We start from the raw sequence: 15,785 nt of genomic DNA, 5'->3' as shown, positions 1-15,785 counted from the left end.
CCCACACACAGTTGCCTGGACCCTAAGCTCTGGAATTCCCTCCCTAAATCTCTTTGGCCCGTTACCCCTCTCATCCTTTAAGATGCTCTTCAAAACCCGCCTCCTTGACCAAACTTTTGGCCATTTGATCTAATATCATCTCATTTTCTTTGGTTTCAAATTTTTCTTTGATAACCTCCATCGTGATGTACCTTGGAACCATTTACTGTGTTAAAGGTGCTATATAAATACAAGTTTCTGTCAAGAGTAAAGAAAGAATTAAGTTTTACAACCACAACAGGAAATTCCTGGAAGTGAACACCCTTCAATTATCTTGACCCCTGTGTGATTTATGGTCAAAGTGGGAAGGGATCTCTGTGAATACAGGAATTATTACAGGAATTGATGAGCAAGGAAACGAAAGTGTTTTTTGCAGCTGGGCTTGTTTGTCTAGAGTAGTTAAGAGGTTGTTGATTCTAAGTGCTTGGTGTGTGCTGATCTGAGTTAATGACATCTGAGAACAGGGATTTGTTATAAACACAGAAATAGCAGAAATGGTCATCAAAGGATCTGGCTGTGTGAATCAGGCAGCGTGAAAGATGCTGGCCCAATCAAATAGAAGATGGCAAAGGTCAAGAGGGAAGAGTTCGAGAAGCAGAAGGAAGGTCATGAAGAGAGGAGAGAGGTTACAGAGCGACAAAAATTTTACAAACTCCTGTGGCCAGAGACAAGATGGAAAAAGAAAGACTTGCATTTGTATAGCTACCGCTACCAGACATCTCAAAAGACTCTACAGCCCATGAAATGCTTCTGAAGTGTAGGCACTGTTGTAGGAAACATGGCAGCCAAATTGAGCGCAGCAAGATCCCACAGTAAAGTTAAACGGACGGATAAAATATGATCCAGAGAACGGAAGCGAGGTCAGTTATACTAAGGGAATAGACATAGGACAGGTGAGAAGAAAGGCAACAATAACAGACTGCAGTTTATCATGACAGCATTTCAGAAACAAGTGCAAGCATTCTAGCGCGGGGCAGGGGGAGTGGGGAAGGAAGGGCGGAGAGAGGTGGCGGGCAACCAGCTTTTGTTTGTGACATCTTGCTCCGTATAAATTTGCTGCTGATTTTGCCGACATTAACTACAGTAACTGCACCTCAATAGAAAATAATTAGCTGTGAAGCACTTTGAGATAATCTGGGGTGTGAAAGGTGGTACCAACGGAGGATGATATTAATGGAAGTGCGCATCTTTTTTAACTAATGATGTAAAAAAAATCAAGAGCCAATTATGTTGTAAGTTGTGAGAATGCTTTTTTTTAAATATCGAAAGTATCTGTGAACTCTCCCAATGATAGAATTATAGCTGACTCCGAGATGCTGTAAATTCACCAAAAAATATAAACAACATTTGGAATTTATTGGGGCTGTTTTTTTTTGAATTACTGTTTGTTTGCTTTTGAAAAATCAGCTTTTTAGAAGCTGTTACTTGTTGTGAGTTTTCCATGTGGTAATAGGGGAACATTCATAGAGCCTCACGATTTACTGAGCCAAATGCTTTGATCAGGTCAATGAATGCAATGAAGAGTTCTTGTTCTTGACCTTGTTCTGGGATTTGAATAGTAACAAAGACCATGTCATAGGTATAATTTAAAGCAAAATATCGCAGATGCTGGAATTCTGAGTTAGAAACAGAAAGTGCTGGAAAATCTCAGCAGGCCTGGCAGCATCTGTGGGGAGAGAAACAGAGTTAGTGTTTCGAGCCCAGTATGACTCTTCTTGGGAACCCTAAGTTCTTCCAGAATTTTCTGTTTTTATTCCATGTCAGAGGTTCCTCTGGAAGATCTAAAGACACATTGTGTCTCTGGGAGGCGATTCCATGGAGTCTGTGTCAGGATTTTCCCTGGTGTGGGCTAGAGGGAAATACCTCGATAGTTTCCACAATGTGATTAGTCAGTAGTTGCATTCCTAAAGTCAGGGCTGGGGGAGGGAGGGAGTTATTTTCCCTCCCAAATCCCTAGGATGAGGGCAGAGTCATGGTGTCAGCCAAAGCCTTTGAAGACATCGGGGCTGCAGGTTTTGTTGTTTTTTTGTCTGTTTGATTGCTTGTTGCAGTTCCCCCTTCAATTCACCCATGGATTCTAGCACCGGGCACAGGGGTGAGAGTCTGGGGAGCTGCAGCTGCTACTGTAGATTCATGGTTGAGGAGTTGTTGGAAATGTTCTTTCCAATGTTGATGAATGGCATTGTCATCCTTAAGAAGAGAGGCACCATCCTGTGACTGAAGAGAATTTTGTCCATTTGACCAGTGGATTGTGCTCCAGAGATTTGGAGGTCAAGAGTCTTCATCACAACCCTGCAACTACTACATGATGATATGACTGCAGCTGTCTTCAGTGGGAGATCTGAAGCAGTTTCTTTCAAAATCCAGACCACAGTCGAGCAAGACTGTGTGATGCCCCCCCGTACTATTTACAATCTACCTGACAGTGGCTATTCACCTCATCAAAGATCAGCTGCCCTCTGGTGTCAGGATTAAATACCATCTAGATGGAAAACTCTTTAACCTCAGTCACCTCCGTGCCAAAACTAAATTGACCACCATAGACAATACACGACCTACAGTTTGTGGATGACTGCAGTGTTGTTAAGCGCTCTGCACCAGATTTGCAAGCCACTCCCAATCTCTTCAAATCTGCATATAGGAGACTCAGTCTGTCCTTGACTATGGCCAAAACAAAATTCATATTTCAGGCTTTATTAATAAGGGCATTGAGTACAAGAGGAAGGAGGTCATGTTGAACTTGTATAAGACACTAGTCAGACCTCATCTGGAGTACTGTGTCCAGTTCTGGGCACCACACTTGAGAAGGGATGTGAAGGCATTGGGGGGAGTACAGAGGAGATTCACAAGAATAATTCAGCAATAAAGAACTGTAATTATGAGGATAGATTGGAGAGGTGGTACTCTTTTCCTTGGATACAAGAAAGCTGAGAGGAGACTTGATAGAGGAATTCAAGATCCTGAGAGGTATGAACAGGGTAAATAGTGAGAAACTGTTCCCACTCAAGAGAACATCAAGAACTAGAGGGCACAGATTCATAATAATTGGCAAAAGGAGTAAATGTGATGTGAGAAAAAAAAATTCACCCAGAGGGTGGTTGGAGTCTGGAACAAACTTCCTGAGAGGGTGGTGGAGGCAGGTTCGATCGAGGTGTTCGAAAGGGAATTGGTTTGCTACCTGGAAAGAGAGAATGTGCAAGGTCACGGGGATCAGGCAGGAAAGTGGGACTGGGTAGAATGCTCTCTGAGAGCCAGTGCATACTCAATGGGCTGAATGGCCTCATCTGCACTGGAAAGATTCTGTGATATTGGGATCATCCCAGAATGGGCCAGTCAAATATTCCACCTCCTATATATGTTCAAGGAGAGTCTGGGATATGTTGAGAGCTTCCTATACATTGGCAGCAGCCCCTCTTAAAGGCCACCATTGACGAGGAGATTTAACGCTGGATCAGCTGTGTTAGCTCAGCCTTCTACAAACTACGGCAGTGAGTGTTTGACAATAAAGACCTCTGCAAGTCAATAAAAGTCCTCGTGTACAGAGCAGTTGCTGTTACCTCGCTCCCATACGGCAGTGACACCTGGACTGTATCAGCGACACATGAGAGCACTAGAGAAATTCCACCAGCAATGTTTCCACTACATCCTCCAGATTCAATGGAAGGACCATGAAACAAACACAAGTGTCCTTCTTGAAGCCTTCTCCACAAGCATTCAGGCTAAACTCCTGAAAAATCTACTTCGATGGACTGGACATTGCGTCTGGATGGTCACAAAATGTCTCCCCAGCCAGATCCTGTTTTCTCAACTCTCAAATGGCCAAAGTTCCAGGGGAGGACAAAGAAAACACTTAAAGACACTCTGAAGTTTTCCCTGAAGCACGACAGCATTGACATTAATGACTGGGGGGAGATCAGTACCAATCTTTCAAAATGGCGACAACTTGTCCAATAGGCTGCATCTTGCTTTGAGTCACAACGTCTTAACAGTGAGGCAGAGTGGCAGCAGAGAAGGAAAGAAAAGAAAGCAAATCCTGCACTCCCGATCCTACTACCTAATGGGACATCCTGCCCAATGTGGCCAAAGATCTGTGGGTCAAGAATGAACCTGTTTGTTCACTTGAGGACCCATGGCTGACACTTGTGACCCTGCACAGACATCATCCTCCAATAGAGGGACAGCCTCTGACGACAGCAATAATATTAAAGGAAGCACTTACATAAACAATTTTCATGACCTCAGGACGTCTCAAAGTGTAGTCACTGTTGTAAAGTAGGACAACGCAGCAGGTAATTAGTGCACGGCAAGCTCCACCTAACAACGTCATAATGATCAGATAACCGGTTTCAGTGATAAACATTGGACAGTTCACCAGGAGAAACCTACCCAGCTGCTATTCGACAAAGTACGTGGGGCTTTCTTACTTCCACCTGAGAGGGCAGACAGTCTCATCTGAAAGATGGCACCTCTGAGAGGGCAGCACTCCCCTCCATACTCTACTGGGAGGACTAAGGCTTCACCTCTCCCAGTTGCCTGGAAGAGAACCTGAACATTCCAGCCTTTTGATTTACCTAGGTTTGCAATTGAAATGCTGCTTCTGCCATCTGGCGCCACACCTCCCAAATTTTAATGAGGCAGAGGCACCTATGCTGTGCCAAATCCTCACTGTTGCCAGCCTAGTCTCTGCCCCTCCCCTTCTACTCCTTGCTTCCCTCTCACTTCTTCCCCTCTCTGTAGTATTTTTTTGACTAGTTTATGCATTTTTTCACATCATGGCCTTTTTCTACATCCTCTCACTTCCCCTCTGACCTGTAATGCTGAAGTTGGCATTCCAGGGTGGCATTGTGTCACTGCTGGCCAAGCGACTTCCACAGGTGAGTTGCTACCTGCCCAGCTTGCATGTCCTCGGGTGAGCTGCCCCCTCCCATTCACCCCAACCCGGGGTTTATTATTACAAATCCTGCAAAGAAAAATACTACTGGAGCAATAGCAACTTCTGCTGTCAGTGCACAGTAGTAGCAGTGTGTACCATCTACAAGATGCACTGCAGGAATTCACCAAGGCTCCTTAGGCAGCACCTTCCAAACCCACGACCTCTACCATCTAGAGGGACAAGGGCAGCAGACACATGGGAACACCAGCACCTGGAAGTTCCCCTCCAAGTCACTCACCATCCTGACTTGGAAATATATCACCGTTCCTTCACTGACGCTGGGTCAAAATCCTGGAACTCCCTCCCTAACAGCACTGTGGGTGTACCTACACCACATGGACTGCAGCGGTTCAAGAAAGCAGCTCGCCACCACCTTCTCAAGGGCAATTAGGGATGGGCAATAAATGCTGGCCATGTCAGCTCGCATCCCATGAACGAACAAACAAAAACTCCTTGTTTGCAAAAAAAAAGTCTGCTTTGAATTTGCATCTCAGGCAGCAAAAAATAAAATGACTATTTTTTTGCAAGGATGGAATTGAATTTCAATGGCGATTGCAAACATCTCTGGGATTAGATGAGTTTGCATCTGGTTTGGGGTGGGGTCTTTCATTTCAAAAATCTATCTTGTATTTGGAATGAGGGAGCACAACATTTGGTGAAGAGTTTGTACCCAATATGATTTTGCGGGTCCCAAAGTGGAGTGCATCAGTTAAGCTTAGATTGACATGTCCTGAGTGTTGTGATATTGTACACGTGCCAATGCAGACAATGACCTGTACCTTTAAGAAGCTGCACAGTGACATCACTGTGTATAAGGCTGGAGCATAAAAGGACAGCCTCTATGACAGAAGTTCACAATTGCCTGTGATCTCTACTGCAGGTGCTCATTACTGTCTGTGACTCTATCAGTAAGACTCATGTATACCTTGAATCAGGCATATAGTCAAGTAATCAGCCTACGTAATTGTTAGGATCCAGTAAATTTTCTGTAACCAATCCAAAACCTCCCAATTTTTTGAAAGTGTGGTGCCGAGGGTATGATGTCCTAGAAGAGATAATTGGCAGGTTATCCTGCTCTACATTTCTACTTGGACAAGGTGGTAACGTCATCAAACCTTCCATTCCTTTGACATCACCCCTGTAGATAAAAGGATAGGAACAATTGAAGATTCGCCCTATCCAGACCAGCTGGGTTATCCAGGTTAGATACACTGCCAGCCTTTCTAGTGTATATGGAGTGCTACACTGCGGCAGGGTCAGCAGTGAGGGAGCGTCGCACTGTCGAAGGGTTAGCAGTGAGGGAGCGTCGCACTGTCGGAGGGTCAGCACTGAGGGAGCGTCGCACTGTGGCAGGGTCAGTACTGAGGGAGCGTTGCACTGTGGCAGGGTCAGTACTGAAGGAGTGCCGCATTGTCAGAGGGTCAGCACTGAGGGAGAGCTACACTGTGGCAGGGTCAGTACTGAGGGAGCGTCGCATTGTGGCAGGGTCAGTACTGAGGGAGCGTCGCACTGTGGCAGGGTCCGTACTGAAGGAGTGCCGCATTGTCAGAGGGTCAGCACTGAGGGAGAGCTACACTGTGGCAGGGTCAGCACTGAGGGAGCGTCGCACTGTGGCAGGGTCAGTACTGAGGGAGCGTCGCACTGTGGCAGGGTCCGTACTGAAGGAGTGTCGCACTGTGGCAGGGTCCGTACTGAAGGAGTGTCGCATTGTCAGAGGGTCAGCACTGAGGGAGAGCTACACTGTGGCAGGGTCAGCAGTGAGGGAGCGCCACCCTGTGGCAGGGCCTGTACCGAGGGAGTGTTCCAAATCTGCTAAACTCTTGTCACAAGAAGTGGGCAGTAATGCAGCTGCCGAGGTTGAGATTCCTGTTGTTTACCCGAGATAACAATCGGATCAGACTCATGCTGGTTTACTCTGGAGGGAACTGGCTAGGCCACAGCTGGAATTTTGTGTATAGTTCTGGTCGTCACGTTATAGGAAGGACATAATTGTTCTGGTGATAGTACAGAGGAGATTTACAAGAATGTTGCCAGGGCTTGAAAATTGAAGCTACGAGGAAAGATTGGATAGACTGGGGTTGTTTTCCTTGGAACTGAGGAGGCTGAAGGGTGACCTGATTGAGGTGTACAAGATTATGGGGGATCTAGATAGAGTAGACAGGGACGCCCTGTTTCTCCTATTGGAGAGGTCAGTTACCAGAGGTGATTGACAGAAGGATTAGAGGGGACCTGAGGAAAAACTTCATCACCCAGAGAGTGGTGGGTGTTTGGAAGTCACTGCCTGGTTTGGTGGTGGAGGCAGAAACCCTCAACTCATTTAAGAGGCACCTGGATCTGCACCTAAAGTGCTGGAACCTGCAAGGTTACAGACCGGGTGCTGGAAGGTGGGGTTAGAATGAGCAGCTAGTTTTTAAATGTTTTCTTTTTTGGCTGGCGCAGACACGATGGGCTGAATGGCCTCTTTCTGTGCTGCAACGTTTCTATCCCAGAAGGGAAAAAAACCAGCAGAAACTGGGAAATAGGAATACTGATCCCAACTGTTTCCTTCCTTCTGGGATGGCTCAGTGGAGGTGGGGGGAGGTAGAGAAGCAACACCTCAGCAGCTCAGTAACCAGCCCCACTCCCCTCTCTCCACATGTTTCAAAGGAAAGCCTCCCACTCGGAAAGAAGGTACAACCAATGGGAAGAGTTTGCATAAAGTTCACAGATCTCAAACATCCCAGCAACAACGCCAGGGCAACTGATGTAGACGGTTTCCCAGATCATTTCCAGGAGATTTTGAGTGTCCTGGAATTTTGTAGAGTAATTATAGGACCGAGAGGATATCAGGGAGACTTGACAACTGTGACACCCTGTGTGGTGATGGGGTGACTAGAGAGAGAGAGCGAGAGAAAATAGCAAACTCATATTTTTTAAGAAAAAGAAACCTGTGGTCATGCCAATTTCCTCCTGGTGGCGCTGTTGAACTTTCTAGAACCATAAGATAATTTCACGGAAACCTTTGCAAAAAATGAAGGAACACAATCCCTTTCATGACCATCGGACATCTCAAAAGCACTTTACGGCCAATGAAGTACTTTCTGAAGTGCATTCACTGTTGTAATGTAGGAAACACAGCAGCCAATGTGTGCACAGCAAGATCCCACAAACAGCAATGAGATGATGGCTAGATAATCTGTTTTATGGGGTGTTGATTGAGGGATAAACATTGGACAGGACACTGGGGCGAACTCGCCCGATCTTCTACAAACATATTGCCATGGGATCTTTTCCACCCATCTGAGAGAGCAGGCTTGGTTTAACATGTCACCTGAGAAACAGAGCCCCTGACAGTGTAGCACTGTACCACGCCGGAGCGTTGGCCTGGATTGTTATGCTGAAGCCGGGCTCTGAGACTTGAACCGAAACCTTGTGATTCAGAGGCGAGAGCTGCCAACTGAGCCACACCTGAGAGCCTGGAATTCTCTGCTTGGGAGGTTATTCCTGAAAACTGGCCCAATTCTGCCTCTCTCACGCCAAAACACCTGGGTCTCACTCTCAGTAGAACACGCCCAGACTAAAGTGGGCAGAGATCAGTGTGATCGATCAGGGGCCGGAACCCACTGTGTGAGTCTTAAAATTTCAAGTTTCGACTCATCCAATCATCACTCTTGCAAAACCAAAAAAGTAAAAATAGCTGGAAAAACTCAGCAGGTCTGGCAGCATCATTAACATTAACGTTTCCCGTCCATATGACTCTTCAACAGGACATCATTCTTGCAAATAGGGCCCGGCCTGTATAAGGACCCACAATCAGAGGAAATGTTTTAGTTTTTAATACGTTTTATGCCGTCAAAATGCATTATTAGAAACATAGAACCGATCTCGGTGAGGAGAGGTTACTTTTCATAGCACAGCAAAGAAAAACGGCAATTAAAGAAAACAAAAAGCAAAAGACTTTGCTTCCTTCAGCACCTGAAACTGTTGTCAAAAGATTGAGGAGCATTTTCCCCCCTTTTCTCTCCTCACCGAACAAACACAATCATGTTTGAGGCTCGAGAGGATAGGGGTATGTTTTTCGGGCCAATGCTCATTCGGACCGAGGGTTTGGAGGGCAGAGGTAAAAATTGGAGGAGACTCGGGACATGTTGTGGTTATGAGTGCCTCTCACGTGCATCCAAAATTGCACCTTCTGCTAAAACATGCGTTTTGTTGGCACTCGGGTGACTGGCATAGTTGAGTGCAGGGACGGAAGAAATTCGGGGAAGTGAATGCTCCCACGGCCAAATACCAGGAATGAGCGAGGGAAAACCGAGTGCTGTGTTGAGCCATTTTGGGTTTGCGTTCTAACCAGCAGAGTTTGAAGCAAATTCCACTCATAGTCCACGCAGACAGAAGTTCATGTCCCCACTCTAACCTATCATGTCATAATAGGGTAGACATAAAGGAAGATGTTTCCACTGGTGGGGGAGACCAGAAGTAGGCGCCATAGACATAAGATGGTCACTAATAATTCCAATCAGGAACTCAGGGCAAATCACTTTACGCAGGGACTGGAGAGAATGTGGAACTCACTACTGCAGGGAGTGGCTGAGGTGAATTGTATCGATGCATTTAGAGGGAAGCTGGATAAACACATGAGCGAGAAAGGAATAGAAGGTCATGTTGATAGGGTGAATGAAGAGAGGTGGGCGAAGGCTCATGTGCAGCATAAACACCAGTATGGACCAGTTGGGCTGAATGACTCTTTTCTATTGTTATGAAACCCAGACTTACCTTGGAGTTGAGAACAGGGCTCAAGAACTCCAAGTACTGACACAACTCGGAGTTTCCATGAAGGAGTAGACCAAGAGCGGGCTGCATGTGCACAGTTCTATGTTTTTAAGTTCTTTGGGCCGAGCATGCTTGTGCACAAAGGAAAATGGCATGGAAACCCAGATCATGTGACCGGGAGCAAAGCGCTATTGAAGACTGGTGTCCCAGGTAAGGGACAGAGAGAGGGAGCAGGAAGAGGTCGCAAAGCGAGAGGGGACAGGGAGGGGTCCCCAAGCAGGGGACAGGGACAGGAAGCGGTCCCATTTCAGTTTTTAAAAAGAGAGGAGCAGAGAAGGAGGCTCCAAACAATAAAAAGGCTGCGTTTACCAGACTGTAACCAAAGAGGGCTCAGGAGGAGCCCTGAAGATCCAAGAAGGCAGCCAAAGGTTGCTGAGTCCGTGTTGCAGGCCGCTGGGGTGTGGGTCTCCCTTTGGAGCAGTTGCGTTCTGCTCTGCGTAGCCAAAGAGCTGAAGCTGTGCTGTGAGTTGGTGCTGGAGTGCAGACTCCGCATTCCAGAGGAATTAAAGCTCGGAAGGTGAGATTGAAACCCTGTGAGGTGGGCTGTCTTTGAACCTGTCTGGGTTGGAGCAACTTTTGGAGAGAATTAATTCTAAGGTGAGATTTTTGAAGGTGAAGCCTAGAATCCCTCATGAGAAAAACAGAGTTTCAACAAGATTGGTGGACTCAGTGTTTACTGGCATCTGGCTGGGTTGCTGAGAAATCCATGGGCTCTGTTTTGGTCGCATCTGCCATTTATTGTAACGTGTGGTGTGTTTGACCACAGTTTGCCTGTTAATTCACATATTTCTCCTGTTGATTCTGAATGTTGGAGTATAAAATAGATATTGTAAATTATTTTACTTTTCTGATCGTGTACAGTAAAGTTTATTTTGTTTCTTGAAAAACAGTGGAATATTGTGGCTTTATTGAGGCCACCTATGTTTCTTTTGGCCTCTTGGATGGCCCTTCAATGTAGCTGAATAAAGGACTTTTTTTTAAAAAATGTCTTGCACCCGTAAAAGTATTTAATGCCCTCAGAATGTTCCAAAGTGCTTTACATCAATTAAGTGCTATTTTGAAGTGTGGTCACTGTTGCGAGGTAGGAAATGCGACAGCCAATTTGTGCACAGCAAGATCCCACAAACAGCAATGGGATAATGACCCAGTAATCTTTTTTTTATGTTGGTTGAGGGATAAATATTGGCCAGGGCACAAGGAGATCTCCCCTGCTCTTCTTCGAAATAGTGCATGGGATCCACCCGAGAGGGAACATGGGGCCTCGGTTTGATGTCTCACCCGGAGCACAGAACCTCTGACAGTGCAGCACTGAAGTGTCAGCTTTGATTTTTGTGCTCCACTTTCTGAAGTGGGGCTTGGGTTTCTGACCATCTTCTGACTCAGGGGCGCAAGTATTAACAACTGAGTCTTGTCTAACATTTAAGTGGTCATCTTTGCAACATTTCCAGTTTATGGGCCCAGACTTAGAGATGAACAGTGTTGATGGAGAAAAGATCTAGCACTATCTAGTTCGTGTTAGTCCCACAGAGAGATAGAGGTAGATCCTTTTACTTGGAAATAAAGTTCTCCGCAAGAGAAAAATGAAATGAGGTTTAACTTGTCAAAATGTCACTTAACAAGGAAGAAAGCTTCAAAAATACAAGAATTCCTTAGGACTTTGTTTCAGAGTCGAATGCTCTGTTTCCAAAATGTGCACAATGTGGTGGTGGTTGTACAATCGAACTCATCACAGTGTCAGTCCAGTATTATACTCATTCTGGGGATGAAACTCTAGTTAGACTCCAACTGCAGTAATCATGTTCAGTTCTGGTTACTGAGGAAGGATAGATTGACTTTGGAGGGAGTGCAGTGCAGGTTTACCAGAATGACAGACTCTGGAGTAAAAACATTAAATTATGTAGATGGATTGCATAGACTAGGTTTATATTCCCTCAATTATAGAAGATTAAGGAGCTCAAAATGTTTAAGAAGATTAAAGATGTTGTAATAGAGATAGCAGCATGACATCACTAGAAGGGAAGTGTGTCATATGACCCAGTCTTAGTTTCAGTTTTGTTTTGAGCAATGCACACACACACACACACACAGCTCTGATGTTGTCAAGCTTTATACTTGCGTTTAACTGTTCTCATGTGCCTGGCCTTAATAAATGAACCCACAATGTGTTTACCCAATCCCTTATGATCCATCAGTGCCTTGTGTCTTGTACAGTAAATAAGCCCATGGTATTCTATCATTATAATAACATGACATGGTGATCAGCAGTGATGAGACAGGAGGCAGCAAGACTATGATATGATGAACAGCCTTAGATCGTGCTACATGAGAAGACCCTCAATGTTGTGGTCAGACTTCAACAAAGTCACAGCATCAGAGAATGTTGAAAACACAGGTGGTGACTGCGGAGGCAAGCTTTGACAACACGACGCTGAGCTAGTGTTCAAATAAAGAGCTGGTAAGCACACGGTTCCCTCGTGGTGAAATTGCAGAGCATAGCCTGTCAGTTCTGAGAGTGGGACAGTGCAGCAAGAGGACCAGCACTGGGTTAGCTCAGCTGGGAAAGGTGAGTGACCAGCGTATGGGCCGGATCACTACCCAGCAAAGAAGAGTCAAACAAAGAAACCGTCATAAAAATTGGGCCAGAGAAGGTTGTGATTGTAACAGTGAAAGCAAAATACTGTAGATGTTGGAAATCTGAAATAAAAACACAAAACGCTGTAAAAACTCAGCAGGTCTGGCAGCACCTATAGAGAGAGAAACAGAGCTAAGATTTCGAGTTCATATGACTTTTTCAGACCCTGTTTCTCTCTTCACAGATGATGATAAGACGTAGGAGCCGAAGTAGGCCATTTGGCCCATCAAAATGTGCCAGTACATAATTTTTTGTCTTTATTAGTGATTATAACAGGCGGTTTCAGGAGTTGCTGAACAGTAAATTGAATAAAAAGCAAAGGCACCATTACTCCATGATGCATTCCCACCACATCTTATTTTCATGAGTGGAGCTTCAGAAAAGTGTGCAAAAGTAGCAACAGTGACACCATTCCAGGTACTACAGAAGGAGGAAGGTCAAAGAGATATTGTCAGAATGTCCTTAAAGTTTGAATTGGGATGCAGCTGACCTATCCGAATTCAAAACATTTTGAAATATTCAAACAGCGTGCAGAGCTATGGCTTCTATGAACCAGATAAGCAAGCCATAAAAATTCACCTAGCAATTGGGGAAATGAAGGTCTACACAGGCTGAACATGTCAGGTTTAACAGCAGAAGAGTGACAAGATATGGACTACATTGGAAGATGGTGCATAATCAGGTTAAACTTTCATATTCATTGACTAGAATTCATGTCATTTTGACAACAGCCCACAGAATCCATTGACCACTTTGTCACCAGGAGCAGAGAAGAGGGTAATGTACTGTGATTTTTCAAACGTTAAGCTAGAAGACAGCAGTATTGAGTTGGTGATCAAATCCACCCCCATGGCAGTATCCAGAGTGACTTGCTAGACAAGCCCGAAATCTATAGCATCAAAGAGCTACCCAAGGATGGGTGTAAGTAAAAAGCGATCATTGCAGGTCGACAAAGCTTCCTGGGCCCAAGGACAACTCTAATTGTTGATGCATTCACTGGAACACCCAAACCTACCAAGACATGTGGAATGTGTGGCCTTCTGCATGCACCAAGGAAATGCCCAGCTTTCCAGCAATTCTGCAAGGGATGGGACAGAAAGGGCCATTGGCAGCAGCAGTGCACTAGAGCATAGGCTGATGCAGTTACAAAGAGCTGTGCAGTGATCCAACAGACCAAACACAAGGACACCTTCAAACAATAAGAACGATCATCCAGTATCCTGTCAGAAACAGGGGTGACTGACAAACCAGCAAATGACGATGATGTGCACAAGATAAGGAGCTGTGAACACATGCTTCACACCATCGAACCGGTGGAAAACATAGACACTGTCACACCATCTGAGGTGCCTGCCAAGATTCAAATTATATGTCCTAAGAAAGTCTGTAACTATTAGTTATTGACCAAAATCAATACAGGGGAAAGTGCCAATTCTGCCAATTCTGAAAGACAATTGTCCACAGGGCCATGGCAAAACCTACAGCTGTGCAACTTTCAGCGTGCAAAGGTTCATGAATTCCATGTTCAGGATCCACTGTCCTGGAGTGCCAGTATAATCAATCCTCCTGGGTGTCACAGATGTTCTCCACTGTGGGGACTAAAGATCCAGTGATCACAGATCCACCAGCATGATGTGACCTCACACTAGTAACAGTCCATGGAATCAGCCAGACATCACAAGGCAGATCAGCCTCAAAAACCATCCTTTCGCCACAGTTCATGGCCTAACATCGGAATATCCAGAATGTCTGACAAATTTGGCAGTTTCAAGGGAGCTGCAACGTTACACTTGCAGGAGATTACAAGTTTGTCAATTGATCTCGTACATTTTGTGAAATGTGAATGGCAGCAGCTGCAAGAAGAAATGTCAAAAGACCCTACACTACAGAAACTGTGGAAAACCATCACCGGAGGAGATGCTGTCGGACCTGCTGAGTTTTTCCAGGTATTTTTGTTTTTGTTTCAGATTTCCAGCATCCGCAGTATTTTGCTTTTATCTTACTGGAGGATGGCCTGATTCAATTCATCCTGTCCATAAACAGGTGAGAACATTTTGGCCTTATCGGGATGAGATAGGCACTTCCCGGAGATTCATTTTTAAAGTTAGGCAGGTCATCATACCGGAATCTTTTGCAACCTGATGTTCTTCAATGACTTCACTACTCACACACGGGCATGGATCAAATGAGAAGACTCGCAAGAGAGAGAACCTATTGGCCGGGTATGAACAATGACAGTGAAGTTGTCATCAAGTGCAAAGCATGTCAAGAGCATACGCCAAGTCAGCACAAAGCACCACTGGTTCCACATGAAGCTCCTCAGTCCAAAATTGTATCCAATCTCTTTCATGTCCATGGTACTGACTTCATGGTCGTCATCAATGACTTTATCAAGTACCCATTATTTGACAATTGCACAATCGCGCACACTCTAAATGTTACCTTCAATTTATTTGGTGTGCCTAGAGAGATCATTACGATAATGGTCTGCAATTAATTGATAAGGCAATTCAGGATAAGTGTGAGAAGTGGAATATCACTTATCACCCTAGATCTAATGGCCTAGCTGAGTGAGTGAGTGATTCGCATGGTGAAATCCCTAATTCTCAAATGTGGACAGACCAAGTAAGACCCACATATTGCATTGTTACATCTGGGAGCTAAGCCTTTAAGTGCGACTATACCATCACCGGCAGAACTCATATATGTCAGACCAGTGTGTATAATTTACTGACTCTTACCCATTCTGCTCTCTCAGCAACTAGAGAGCAACTTTTAAAATTACTAGAGAAGATGACAAATGTGCATGATAAACATGCAGGTACAGAATTGCCAAGTTTACAGCTGGGATAACAAGGTCACACCCAGGACCCCACAGAAGGTAGGTGGCAGCCAGCTGAGGTGACAAGGATTTGCTCAGAACCAAGGTTCTTTGAATTCATTACACAAAAAGGTACTAAAGTGCGGCGTATCCAAACACAAATCAGATTCATTCCAGTTCCTCCACCACTGTCCAGTCCTATTGCATCTAGGACGCGATCCTGAATGCAACCAGCAACAATATACAAGAATGACAATTCCACAGATCACTGTGAGCAATTAAATAAACCTCCAGACAAGGTTAACATTACAAGATCTAGGCATACCAGCAAATTACCTTTTATGCTTTAGAGACTCGTAGATTAATCTGTTCAATGTGCTTATGTAAAGGTAAATAAACATGAGCATGTATTGCAAATAGTTGTACTACTTTGGAAGGGGGAATTTATCTATAAAAAGGAAGGGGGATGTTGTAATACACCTTTTAAGGGGTATCAGCATGACATCATTAGAAGGGAAGTGTGTCATGTGATCCAGTCTTACTTTTGC

This window comes from Carcharodon carcharias, chromosome 1, assembly GCF_017639515.1.
Source record: "Carcharodon carcharias isolate sCarCar2 chromosome 1, sCarCar2.pri, whole genome shotgun sequence".
NCBI lineage: Eukaryota > Metazoa > Chordata > Chondrichthyes > Lamniformes > Lamnidae > Carcharodon > Carcharodon carcharias.
Note: the sequence above shows the minus strand (reverse complement) of the source record.